We start from the raw sequence: 13,562 nt of genomic DNA on the forward strand, positions 1-13,562 counted from the left end.
CTGGATGTGGGGAAGAAAAGAGTCCTAGGCAGTCTTCTTCCTGACATGTTAGCTTTCTATGTGCAGGCATTTTTTAATTGGAGCCATCTACTCATACTTCCCCCATGTGCAGTTTGAAGCGGTACTATCCAAAACCAGTTCTACCATGAAGCGGTAAACTGTTTGTCTATACATCCTCACTCAAAACGTGCCCAGGGGCGCCACTTAGCAAGGGCAGATTCCACCCCTCTGTCCCTCCACACACACACACACCATATTTCACACCACACATGATCATTGCTGAAAAGTACCTCTATCTCTGGTTATTACGAGCTATTTTGCAACTTCGTTTTGAAGCTATCCAAGAGAAGACCTTTGAACTTACTGAGAATCTTCCCCACATACGTAATGAAACCTCTTTCCCCGCCCCTCCCCCACAACAAAACTTGGAATGAATGATGCTCTTCAGTTTGCCATCCACTTGTGATTCATGTACAACAAACCAAAGCGCCTGATTGTCATTGTTTGGCCTGTGCTTTAATGACAATGATGTGCATGTCATTCAGGCCCCTTAACTGTTTCCTCCTGACAGGGCCTCTCTACACCAGCCTAAAATCTGGCGTTTAAAACAGGGCTTTCTGCTTCCGTTTTAAATGCAGGATCACGATGACTCCCTTTTTCACACGCTTCCTTTCCCCCCCTCCCCTTCCCCTTCCTTCTCCTCGTATCTGAGTCTTCCATTATCTTTCACTGATCTCGCTCCTCTTCTTGCCACTTTTCCTCTTCTCAGGGAGGAAACTGAAGCGGAACACAACGGGGTAATTTGATAGCTCATTATTGGCAATATATTTAAAAATGGAACAAAGGGCATTTAGTGCAGGAGATGGCTGGGATGACCACTGCGTCATGTAACGAGCTTGCAAACGTCCGTGAAAGAGCAATCTGTATTGCAGGATAAAAGCTCCGTGTGAAGGAGCTCACATTCATTCCACGAAACTTATAGGGCCTTTCATTCATATCATGGTTTTGCCACACAGAAATACATTCCAGCTTGAAAATAACACACAAACCCTTATACTAGATTGTAACATTTGACGATCCCACAAGTGCCTTTCAACTGTATGTATGTACAGTAAGAACAAAAGTTATACATCATTTCCTCAGAAGATCAGGGCCTAACTCGAAATTGATGGGAACCCACAGTTGCCACTGATTCATATCTCCACACACATCCCCTGAGTAACATCTACTCAACTCCATCGAATCTATCTAAAACTACTTCTAGGCTGCCTTTAAGGGTGGAACCCTCTCAAGGTGGGGTACAAGATTAAAAAACCCCCGCATGAAGTGGATACCACAAAAATCTATAAAACAAAATCCATAAAACCAGAGACTGCCAATTAAAATAAATAAAAACAAAAGTTACCAATAAAATCTAACAGCCCAGACTTACAAGAAGGCCACCAAAAATAGGTGGGTCTTCAGAGCTTTCCAGAAGAACTGCAAAGAAGGGGCCTGACAACCTCTGATGGAGTTGATTCCAGATGTGCCGGGCCACCACTGAGAAGGCCCGCTCCCTTATACTCCCCAGCCTAAACACCCTTGGCAGCAGGCAAGTGAAAAGGACCTCTGTTGATGACCTCAGGATGTGGGCTGGCTAGTAGAGAAGGTGGTCCTTCGGGCAGCAGTAAATAAGGCCCACCTGGGCATGGGCCCTGGATCTTTAGAGCTGCCCCAATTGCAATCATCTGCCTTAATACAAGCCTGCTTCTTCCCTCTGAACTCAGTAGCTTTGCAGTTACTAAGAGATCTTAGGACTCACTCCTTTAGCAGACTAATAGGGAATGGAGCATGAAGGCACCAGCCTTTTAAACTAGAGGGGAGACTGTTACCTTTCCTTCCACAGTCTGCTCATTATTTTCATTAAGTCCAGAGTCCAAAATTGCCTAACCGCACCACTGTCACCTGGCTTTCTCGGAGTGTGCTTGACTCTGCAGAGACCTGCCCAGCCAATTGCTACTGGGCAATTGCACTTGTGCCCTGGACTATTGTAGGTGGCGAAGCCCTGACAAGAGGAAGAGCAGGCGCACTGGCTGCTCACATATCAAATGGGGTGCCAGAGGCCTTCCTCCTGTGTTGCTTCCTCCAAGCTGGCCCCTTACGTTGGGGGGAAAGCAGAAGTGAGTTTTGTGTTCAATAGCCACAATGCCTTGTGGCACCTTAAAGACTCACAAATATACTGTGGCATAATAAACTTTCATGGACAGGAGTCCACTGTACAGAAAGTTATTTTGACAGATGTTGTTTTTCATGTAACTGGAGAAAAATGGCACTTGCTGAAATAAAGGTACAGAAGCCCTGGTTATCTCTGTTCCAACTGATCCCCCTGGACTACCTGGCTTTTTGCCCACATGCGCTTCCCCTCCTGGTGCCTCCCTTGAAGCTTTCTACCTGAGGTTGTTTTCTGAAATCAGTGCCCTCCTCTCCCCTCTCCATACATCCCTTTTTACAAATAGGGGTATCCATAGGAGACAGGGTCCTCTAAACACTTGCACACATTTTAGAGCCTGTGGTAGCTGCCTCAGACAGCTGATTTGGGACATCATGAAAAAGCAGCAAATTATTCATTATTTAGTAATCCTATGGCCCGTAGACATTGTCTGAGGAGCTATAGGATACTGGGGATTCCCCCCTATGAGGTTGGAGACAGCGTTCCATCCTCAGAAGGGGGAGTTAGAGATCCCCTCCCCCAGCAGCTGGCATGGAAAGAACTGCACCAGCTGCCCTTTGAAGCTGGAAAAGTAACCTCAGAGAGGGGGAAAGGGGGCATTTTGGTGGGCAGGGAGGAGACCAGAGAGGCCAGGATATGAGTTATCCTGAGGACTCTCAAGCCTCCTTCCCTCCCCCTCTGAAGTACTATCACAAGATGGATAAAAAGCCAGTCTAGTAAAACATGCTGGGCAGGAGGACGGCACTGGATGATCAGGAGCCTCCAAGTTCAGGAGCTTCCGATCATCGAGGGCACAAGCGGTAGGATTGCACCCTTAACGTATTAGTTATTGTTGTATTTTCAATGCCAGGGAAGGGGAGAGGTGTTTGCCAGATTTGCTGCCTCAGGGACAAAAACAGCTTGACTGGCTTTGAGTATTTACTGTGCACCTCGGCGTGGGTGTGGCGGGGGAGGCGCCATTTGGTGTTCTGCTTCCAGCAACAACATGTCTTGGGGCAGCCCTGGACAGGGCTACAGAGGCTTGTGGGTTGGGAAAAGGTAGCTGAGATAGTACAGGAAATTATGTGGGGTAGGGAAACAATTGGGGGCACGTAGAGATCTGTGGATGGGGAAATCTGTTCAGGATTACATCATATTTACTGTGTGATCCTAAACATGTTTACTCAGAGGTAAGTAATTCTAAGTTCAATGGGATTTACCCCCAGGTAGGTGCATGTAGGATTGGAGACTTAGTCCTTAGTAAATGTGCTCAGAGCTTCAACCTGCCTTATCCACCCTGAAGATAGTTCCAATGTCTGGATATAGAGAACAACCTGGGGATTGATAACTTTGCTAATTTAAAAAACAACCAACCAAAGACAAAGGTAGCCACGCTGGTCCATGAAAAATAAAACCCCAAATCCACAGTTGGGCAATGCCTTTATTGGGAATTTTGATTGGTCTTAATAAAAGTATGCAGTTATGCGTTTTGGTGCTTTAAGGGCTCGATCCTCTGCATGTTTAGACAGAGAAAAGGCCTGCCTGGGGCATGCTGGGAGTTGTAGGCCTTTTCTCTGTTGTATGATGATGTTGTATGATGATGAGGTTTCTAGCAAATTAATATTGCAACGTTTGGGATTTTAGGATTCCAAGGAATTAGAATCCAAAACTGGAGGGGAGGAGTGTTCTAGAATCCCAGAAACTTCCAAAATAAAGTATCTGAAATACATTAAGGAGCCACTGTTGCCTTCTTTCTCTCTCTCTCTCTCTTGCTGTCTCTTCTCACCTGGTCCGGGGACCAGGCGCAGCAAAGCAACAGCCTCCAGTCCTGAGGTCTCTGTCCGGTGTTGTTGTGCTTGTTAATGATGGGGATGGAGATTGAGGGTTTACTCCTAAGTAAATCCCACTACATTTAATGGGGAGGGGTTATTCCCTACTAATTACGTTAAGTTTGCAGTCTAAAAGTATGGGCTATTATAGCCTACAGCACATTCCCACACTCTCCTTTGCCAGTGCCATGTTCAGTTTGCAATTAATCAGTAAACGTTTAAGGTGCCATACAGCTCTTTGCTGGTCCCAGGCATTCCATCTTGCCCATCTGGATTTGGGTTTGAAAGACCAAGGAAAAGTGTGGGTGCATGGAGGGTAGGTTTTAGGCGAGCACAATCTGGGACATTACACAGTTCTGTCCTGAAAGCAAGAGGTTAAGAAGCTTGCCTTCTATACAATTTAAATTATAGTAATTATTTCTTATGATGCACATATATTTGCATATGCAAATTTGCATATGCAAACTAGCATAAGCAAATTTGTGCAAATTTTTGTCCTATGTGCCCGAGCTCCAGATCTTTTAAGTTGCTAGCATCGCCCCTGCTTGGGCCCAAACCATTTAAGATTTAAAGAAACACTTAATACTGTGGTGCCAGTATTTTCAGCCTTTCCCTGCCTCTATTCTAGTGCATTGGCTGCCATTTTCAGGGGACAGAGAAATGCTGAAAGTGATGACGTCACATCACATGTTTACGGAGATGCACGGTGGGGAAATGTGGGTTGGCGCAGCCACGCCATCCCCCTTAATGCCTTGTTAGACCCTTAGGGGAGAACATTGCAAGGTATCCTGAGGCACATTGCTTTTTGTCATTAAAGCACAGTTTTTCCTTTCTTTTATTCCTAAACAGTGAAATAAAATGGACAAGCATGGGCGAATTTAATTCAGGTGATCATCATATCTACTACTATGGGCAAGAATCCCTTAGAAGAAATGGAGTAGCACTCATAGTCAGCAAAAGGGTGGGAAAAGCAGTACTGGGGTACAATCTCAAAAATGACAGAATGATCTCAGTACGAATCCAAGGCAAACCATTCAACATCACAGTAATTCAAGTCTATGCCCCAACCACTGAGGCTGAAGAAGCTGAGGTTAATCGGTTCTATGAAGACCTACAGTACCTTCTAGAACTAACACCAAAAAAAGATGTCCTCTTCATCATAGGGGATTGGAATGCTAAAGTAGGAAGTCAAGAAATCACCGGGATAACAGGCAGGCATGGCCCTGGTGTACAAAATGAAGCAGGACAAAAGCTAATAGAGTTTTGCCAAGAGAACACGCTGATCATAGCAAACACTCTTTTCCAACAGCACAAGAGGCGACTCTACACATGGACATCACCAGATGGTCAATATCGAAATCAGATTGATTATGTCCTTTGCAGCCAAAGATGAAGAAGCTCCATACAGTCAGTAAAAACAAGACCTGGAACTGACTGTGGCTCAGATCATGAGCGTCTTATCGCAAAATTTCGGCTTAAATTGAAGAACGTAGGGAAAACCACTAAACCATTCAGGTATGACCTAAATCATATCCCTTATGAATATACAGTGGAGGTGAGGAATAGATTTCAGGGATTAGACCTGATAGACAGAGTGCCTGAGGAACTATGGACGGAGGTCCGTAACATTGTTCAGGAGGCAGCAACTCAATCCATCCCAAAGAAAAAGAAATGCAAGAAAGCAAAGTGGCTGTCTGATGAGGCTTTACAAGTAGCTGAGGAAAGAAGGGAAGTGAAAAGCAAAGGAGAAAGGGGAAGATATATCCAACTGAATGCAGAGTTCCAGAGAATAGCAAGGAGAGACAAGAAGGACTTCTTAAATGAACAATGCAAAGAAATCGAGGAAAACAACAGAATGGGTAAGACTAGAGATCTCTTCAAGAAAATTGGAGATCTCAAGGGAACGTTTTGTGCAAGGACGGGCATGATAAAGGACAAAGAAGGCAGGGACCTAACAGAAGCAGATGAGATTAAGAAGAGGTGGCAAGAATACACAGAAGAACTATACAGGAAAGATCTGAATGTCTCTGATAGCTGTGATAGGGCGGTCACTGAACTTGAGCCGGACATCCTTGAGAGTGAAGTCAAGCGGGCCTTAGGAAGCATTAGTAACAACAAAGCTAGCAGAGATGACGGTATTCCAGCTGAGCTATTTAAAATCCTAAAAGATGATGCTGTTAAAATGCTGCATTCAATATGCCAACAAATTTGGAACACTTAACAATGGCCGCAAGACTGGAAAAGGTCAGTTTACATTCCAATTCCAAAGAAGGGCAACGCCAAAGAGTGTTCAAACTACCACACAATTGCGCTCATTTCACATGCCAGCAAGGTTATGCTCAAAATCCTACAAGCTAGGCTTCAGCAGTATGCGAACCGAGAACTACCATAAGTACAAGCTGGGTTTCGAAGAGGCAGAGGAACTAGAGATCAAATCGCCAACATTCGCTGGAACATGGAGAAAGCAAGAGAATTCCAGAAAAATGTCTATTTCTGCTTCATTGACTACGCTAAAGCCTTTGATTGTGTGGATCACAACAAACTGTGGCAAATTCTTAAAGTGATGGGAGTACCAGACCACCTTACCTGTCTCCTGAGAAACCTGTACGAGGGTCAAGAAGCAACAGTAAGAACCGGACATGGAACAACCGATTGGTTCAAAATTGGGAAAGGAGTACAACAAGGCTGTATATTGTCGCCCTGATTGTTTAATTTATATGCAGAGTACATCATAAGAAACGCCAGGTTGGATGAATCACAGGTCGGAATTAAGAATGCCGGGAGAATTATCAACAACCTCAGATACGCAGACGATACCACCCTAATGGCAGAAAGCGAAGAGGATCTCAAGAGCCTCTTGTTGAGGGTGAAAGTGGAGAGTGCAAAAGCTGGTTTGAAACTCAACATTAAAAAAACGAAGATCATGGCATCTGGCCCCATCACTTCCTGGCATATAGAAGGGGAAGAAATGGAAGCAGTGACAGATTTTATTTTCTTGGGCTCCAAGACCACTGCAGACAGTGACTGTAGCCATGAAATTAAAAGACGCTTGCTCCTTGGGAGGAAAGCTATGGCAAACCTAGACAGCATAGTAAGAAGCAGAGACATCACCTTGCCGACAAAGGTTCGTATAATCAAAGCTATGGTTTTCCCAGTAGCAAGGAATGGCTGTGAGAGCTGGACTATAAGGAAGGCTGAGTGCTGAAGAATCGATGCTTTCGAACTGTGGTGCTGGAGAAGACTCTTACGAGTCCCCTGGACTGCAAGGAGATCAAATCAGTCCATCCTGAAGGAAATCAACCCTGAGTGCTCATTGGAAGGACAGATCCTGAAGCTGAAGCTGCAATATTTTGGCCACCTAATGCGAAGAGAAAACTCTCTGGAAAAGACCCTGATGCTGGGAAAGATTGAAAGCAAAAGGAGAAGGGGATGAGATGGCTAGATAGCATCACCGATGCAATGAATATGGACTTGAGCACACTCCGGGAGAGAGCGCAGGACAGGAAGGCCTGGCGTGCTATGGTCCATGGGGTCACGAAGAGTTGGTCACGACTGAACGACTGAACAACAACAACAACAACAATTCCTAAACTTTGCTGCACTTACCCATTATGCAGTTTATTGTAGCAGCAGCTCTTACCTAATGTGTTTGAGGAAAATCTGCCATGCAGCTCCTTTTATGACCTGCGGTGTGTTTTTTAGCCTGTGTTTCCCCAGGTTCACAGTCAGGTCTCGAGCTGTTGTGTTCTATGTGAATTTTTCCCTCAGACATTGTCCTGTTAATTTCTAGCTGTGAGGAGTGTAGCTCTGGCTGCTATGAAAAATAGCTCCTTTTGTCAAGGAGAAGAGAGTGGGAAAAGTAACTTCCTTGAAGAAAAAAAAAAAGCGGGAGGGAGCTAAAGCAGATTACATAAGCCACAAGACAAATAAACACGCTGAGTTTACCTTAGCCCTCTGTTTTGTGCTTTCAAGAGATTACATAAATATCAGACTCTGGGACGATACAATACTGAAGAGTTTGGAAGATCACTTATAACTAAAAATTTTAATCAAGCACACTCAAATTACATGGCGATCAACTTCAGCATAGCCAGCCGCCTGGGAAAACCTGTGTTCATACTCAGACTTAATTTGTTGGAAATGTCACCTACTAAAGGAGAAATGTTTTCTTCCAGGCTTCAAGAACAAAAGGAGCCAGAAAATGTGTGGACTTGATATCAAAAATCGACCAGGAAAAGCTCCTGAGAGACTGGAGAGTAAAAGTTTCAGAGGGGGGCAGCAGAGTAATGGCCGGAGTCGGAAAGTAAAGTGAAGTTTATTTTGATGCCCATTTTCAGCCCGGAGGCCCCCAAAACAGTACACTAAAGTGAAAAGACATAAGCTCAATGTAAAACAAAAATACAATCCATCAAATCAGGATGGAAAGATGCAATACAAGCACCTCAAACATAATGGGGGATTGACAAACATCAGGGCCCAGAGCAATTCAGTTCTCATACAAAGCACAGAGGGAGAGAGTGTTTTTCACAATGTGCCAGAAACAAGCCAGCAAAGAGGCCAAACATGCCACAAGGAGAAGGAAGTTCCTCAGCCTGGGTGCCACCAAGCAGAAGGCCTGTTCCTGCATACCTGCCAGCCTAGCTTCTGACACTGACTGGTGGCACATGCAGCTCTGCTCCTGAATAATCCCCCAGTCTATGCACTGTCTTCAGGAAAAACAACTGGATACACACACACAAATCAGTATCAATTGTACATTTGCTATGTAGTGAACGGAAGGTCTGGGAAATCCTGGTGTTTTCCAGTGGGATATATCTTCCAAGAAAAACCTTCAGGATTTTAGCATGAGGTTCCCAAGTCTTTGTGCCATTCCTGATAGCATCACCAGGGGGCAGTATTAAAGTTAAAGTATGTGGCCTTTTACAGAAAGGCACTGCCAAAATGCTGTTACATTCTCAAATAGCTGTGTCTAATGGTAGACTTCGCCCAGAGGCATTTGGCAAAGAGAGCATGTGGCATTATAATAAGGTAAACTGCATTCTTTCAGCCATCTAAGTGTGATTTACATACACTTCAGCTCTGATTCAGTATAGCAATCTTTTCCTGAGAGATGTGTGCAATCAACAAAAGCCTGGTGCCCTTTTCAGTTTATAATGTCACCCAAGATTGTGTCTATGCAACAGATGTAGACTCATCATTTCAGCCGTTATCTTACATTAAGAAGCCTCCTTTATAGCCAACCAATCCCATGCGTACCATATAGATGCTGCAGATTCCCAAGGAAACCACGGAAAGGGAGCTTTCCGTCACCTGCTGACAGCCAGATCCTACTTATATTACTCTAACAGATTCCTCTTTGGAACTTAAATAATAATTTATTGTGCTCTTCAAAAGTACACCGCCAAGGAATGTGGGGTACAGGAGAAGCTGGGCCCACACAGGGCCAACGTCAAGGGTAGGCACTGTTGGGCACCTGCCAAGGGCCCACACTCCAGCAGGGCCCTGCTGACAAGAGCCCCCTGGAGTTGTCCCTCCTCCTCACCATTGCAGCTTGCCTGTTCACCTCTTGCTCTGGCTCAGATAACAGTGGTGGTGAGAAGGAGGAGCAGTAGATGCCACAGCCCACTTGCTCACTGTCTCATTCAGTTCTAGAACTGCGATGCTCAAGATGCTTTCTTTGCCCAACCCGAGTCATTCCATAGAGGGGGGAACCTAGCTGAGTCATCTTCCCCTCAAGTAATGCTCAATGTCTAGGCAAGATCTGGCCAAGCCACATTCTTTAGGGGTGGAGTAAAAGGGATCGTAAAAGGTCATTTAGAACATCTCTACACCAGCCTAAAATCTTGCATTTAAAACGGGGCTTTCTGCTTCCATTTTAAATGCAGGATCACAACGGACTCCCTTTACATGTGCTTCCTTTCCCCCCTCCCCTTTCCCCCTCCTTCTCCCCCTTATCTGAGTCTTCCATATGTTTCATTGGTCTCGCTCCCCTTCTTGCGGCTTTTCCTTTTTCATGAAGGGAACTGAAGTGGAACACAAGCTGGGTAATTTGATAGCTCCTTATCTCCAATCTATTTAAAAATGGAATAAAGCTCATTTAGTGCAGGAGACGCCCTGGAGGTTCACTGCGTCATCTAAAGGGCCTGCCAACTTCCATGAGTAACCAGTCTCAATTGCAGGATAAAAGCTCCATGTGAAGGAGCCCTTAGACGAATCCCAAATCCCATTTCAGTATTTAAATATTTAAGGAAGCAATCCTATGGGGATAGACAGCCACCTCTGAACTCAGAGGCAGCCACCTATCCAATGCAGGGTGGGAGGAATGCAGAGGGGATCATCTCCTCCATGCTCCAGCCGCCCTGCATTCGCAGCTAGATGGCCAATTTCGGCTGTCTAGCCACGGGACCTTGGATTGCGGGGTGGGGAGGCCAGACAACACAAAGGAAGTATCATACCGGCACTTCTGAACTCCCTGCCCCGCCCCCAGGAATGCCTCCTTTACCCTGCTCTGTGCTGCTCTTCCGAGCATGGAGTGCAGGGATGATCCGTGCTGCCTATGAGGCAGCGGGGGAAGGGGTGGGGAGGTGGTTCTCCAGGAACTAACCAATCCTATGGCTGTCTAGCCACTGTCTAGTGGCCATAGGATTGCGCCCGAAAAGGCCGAGGAGAAAACAGAAGTATTTACCTGGCTCCTGAAAGATAGCAATGTAGTCTCCAGGAGAGCTTCCTTGAAGATGGTGCCAGAGGCAAATATGCCCCTCGCTTTCTCTGGTCACCACCCTCTGATAGCAAGAGCACTCAGAGGAGAGCATTGGCAGATGAGCGCAGTGTAAGAACAAGTTGATATGGAAGCAGGCATTCCTTTAGGTCCCTGAGACTCAAGGTGTGTAGGAAAGCACTTTATAGGGAAGCACCAACACCTTGAATTGGGCTTGAAAATAAGCCACCATCTTTTAAAATTGGCAAGATATGTTCTCAGGAAGCAGGCTCAGTTCAAATCCTTGCAGATGTATTTTGTACTAGCTGCAGTTTTCGGGCTGTCTTCAAGGGCAGCCCCACATATAATACATTCCAGTACTCAAAACAAGAGGTTAGCAGAGCATGGATAGAGCTTACTATTTCAGGAAGAGCCCCATCTATAGGAGGACAAAATCTACATGTACAGTAAACACTGTAGAATGTGCAAAATTCACAAGCACGTTATACATAGCCATCAGGAAACAGTGGGCCGCATCACAGAATCAAGCAGCCCACCATGGCTTATTTAAGCCAAGGTGGGCTGCGGGATATGTGGGTGGCTGTTTTGAATATTCAACCCATGATCACGGCTTGTTGTGTCACCCGAAGGCGGTGAGGGTGGATTGTTGTGGTGGTTAACAAACTACCCATAACCCTAAAACAGTCCATCTGCTTCTTTCTGTGCTGCATCCTCATTGGATGTTGGCGACCACTCTGGCCCACATAAACTTATTTACTGCTGTTTGGAATAAAGAAATTGATGTCATTCCTGTCCACTGTCCCTCAGGGAAGCCTGTAATCCCTGCATCCCCAGGTGGTGGATTGGGGAATGCTCAGTAGATATGCCAGGAAAGGAAATACCTCCCGCAGACCGACAGGCACAACCGTAGCATCTGATCCATTGTGGGCAGCCACAAACAGCATCTGACCCAGAATCGGTGGCTGACTAAAGCCCAGGAAAGCAACAGGAAACTACTTGGGTGTTTCTTTTCCCCAGGATATCATAATGACTGAAAACAGCCCATAGGTTCTTCATATTGAAAAGCTGCCCGGCACCAGTACGCACTGCAACTCATCATGGCTTATTGATTTATAAATAAATAAGCCATGGTGGGCTGCAGTGATTGTGTGAACCCAGTGATTGTAAAGTTAAGAAACTGATGTTAAGGGCGGTAATGTTAGCACACAAACTACACTGCTCCTCCACCTGTTTCCCCCCTGAAATTCCACCCCCCTGTGTGTGTGTGGGTGGAATTTCAGGAAGAGGCTGTGGGGCGACTTAAACCCTCCTCTCCCTGTTCTGGATCAGGACCACATGTGCTTACAGAAAAGTAAAGAATAATTGCAGCTTCAGCTACACTGACTCAATTAGTGGAATGTGTAGTTTGGCCCTAATGTGCAGGTATAATCTGGCTTCAGCAGTCTATGCTGTGGTAACCTCCAGGTTAGATTACTGCAACGTACTCTACGTACTCTATCCCTTCATGGATCACTGCCTTGTTGTGAGAAAGGGCTTGTGTAACTCAATGAAGCCATAAGCTATGCCGTGCAGGGCCACCCAAGACGGACAGGTCATGGCGGAGAGTTCTGACAAAATGTGGTCCACTGGAGAAGGAAATGGCAACCCACCCCAGTATTCTTGCCAAGAAAACCCCATGGAACGTATCACAAGGCTAAAAGAGATGACGCCGGAAGATGAGCCCTTCAGGTCGGAAGGTGTCCAATATACTACTGGGGAAGAGCAGAGGGTATTTCCAAGTAGTGCCAGAAAGAGTGAAGTGGCTGGGCCAAAGCCAAAAGGACACTCAGCTGTGGATGTGTCTGGTGGTGAAAGGAAAATCCGATGCTGTAAAGAACAATATTGTTTAGGAACCTGGAATGTCAGATCAATGAATCAAGGTAAGCTGGAGGTGGTCAAACATGAGATGGCAAGATTGAACATCGACATCTTGGGAATCAGCAAACTCAAATGGACAGGCATGGGCGAATTTAATTCAGGTGACCATCATATCTACTGCTGTGGGCAAGAATCCCTTAGAAGAAATGGAGTAGCACTCATAGTCAACAAAAGGGTGGGAAAAGCAGTACTGGGGTACAATCTTAAAAACGATAGAATGATCTCAGTACAAATCCAAGGCAAACCATTCAACATCACAGTAATTCAGGTCTATGCCCCAACCACTGATGCCGAAGAAGCTGAGGTGGATCAGTTCTATGAAGACCTATAACACCTTCTAGAACTAACACCAAAAAAAGATGTCCTCTTCATCATAGGGGATTGGAATGCTAAAGTAGGAAGTCAAGAAATCACCGGGATAACAGGCAGGCATGGCCTTGGTTTACAAAATGAAGCAGGACAAAAGCTAATAGAGTTTTGCCAAGAGAACACGCTGATCATAGCAAACACTCTTTTCCAACAGCACAAGAGGCGACTCTACACATGGACATCACCAGATGGTCAATATCGAAATCAGATTGATTATGTCCTTTGCAGCCAAAGATGGAGAAGCTCTATACAGTCAGTAAAAACAAGACCTGGAGCTGACTGTGGCTCAGATCATGAGCTTCTTGTTGCAAAATTTCGGCTGAAATTGAAGAACGTAGGGAAAACCACTAAACCATTCAGGTATGACCTAAATCATATCCCTTATGAATATACAGTGGAGGTGAGGAATAGATTTAAGGGATTAGACCTGATAGACAGAGTGCCTGAGGAACTATGGACAGAGGTCCGTAACATTGTTCAGGAGGCAGCAACTCAATCCATTCCAAATAAAAAGAAATGCAAGAAAGCAAAGTGGCTGTCT

Source organism: Heloderma suspectum, chromosome 2 (assembly GCF_057233095.1).
Source record: "Heloderma suspectum isolate Gila_16-S chromosome 2, 16-S_ref, whole genome shotgun sequence".
In the NCBI taxonomy this organism is placed as follows: Eukaryota; Metazoa; Chordata; class Lepidosauria; order Squamata; family Helodermatidae; genus Heloderma; species Heloderma suspectum.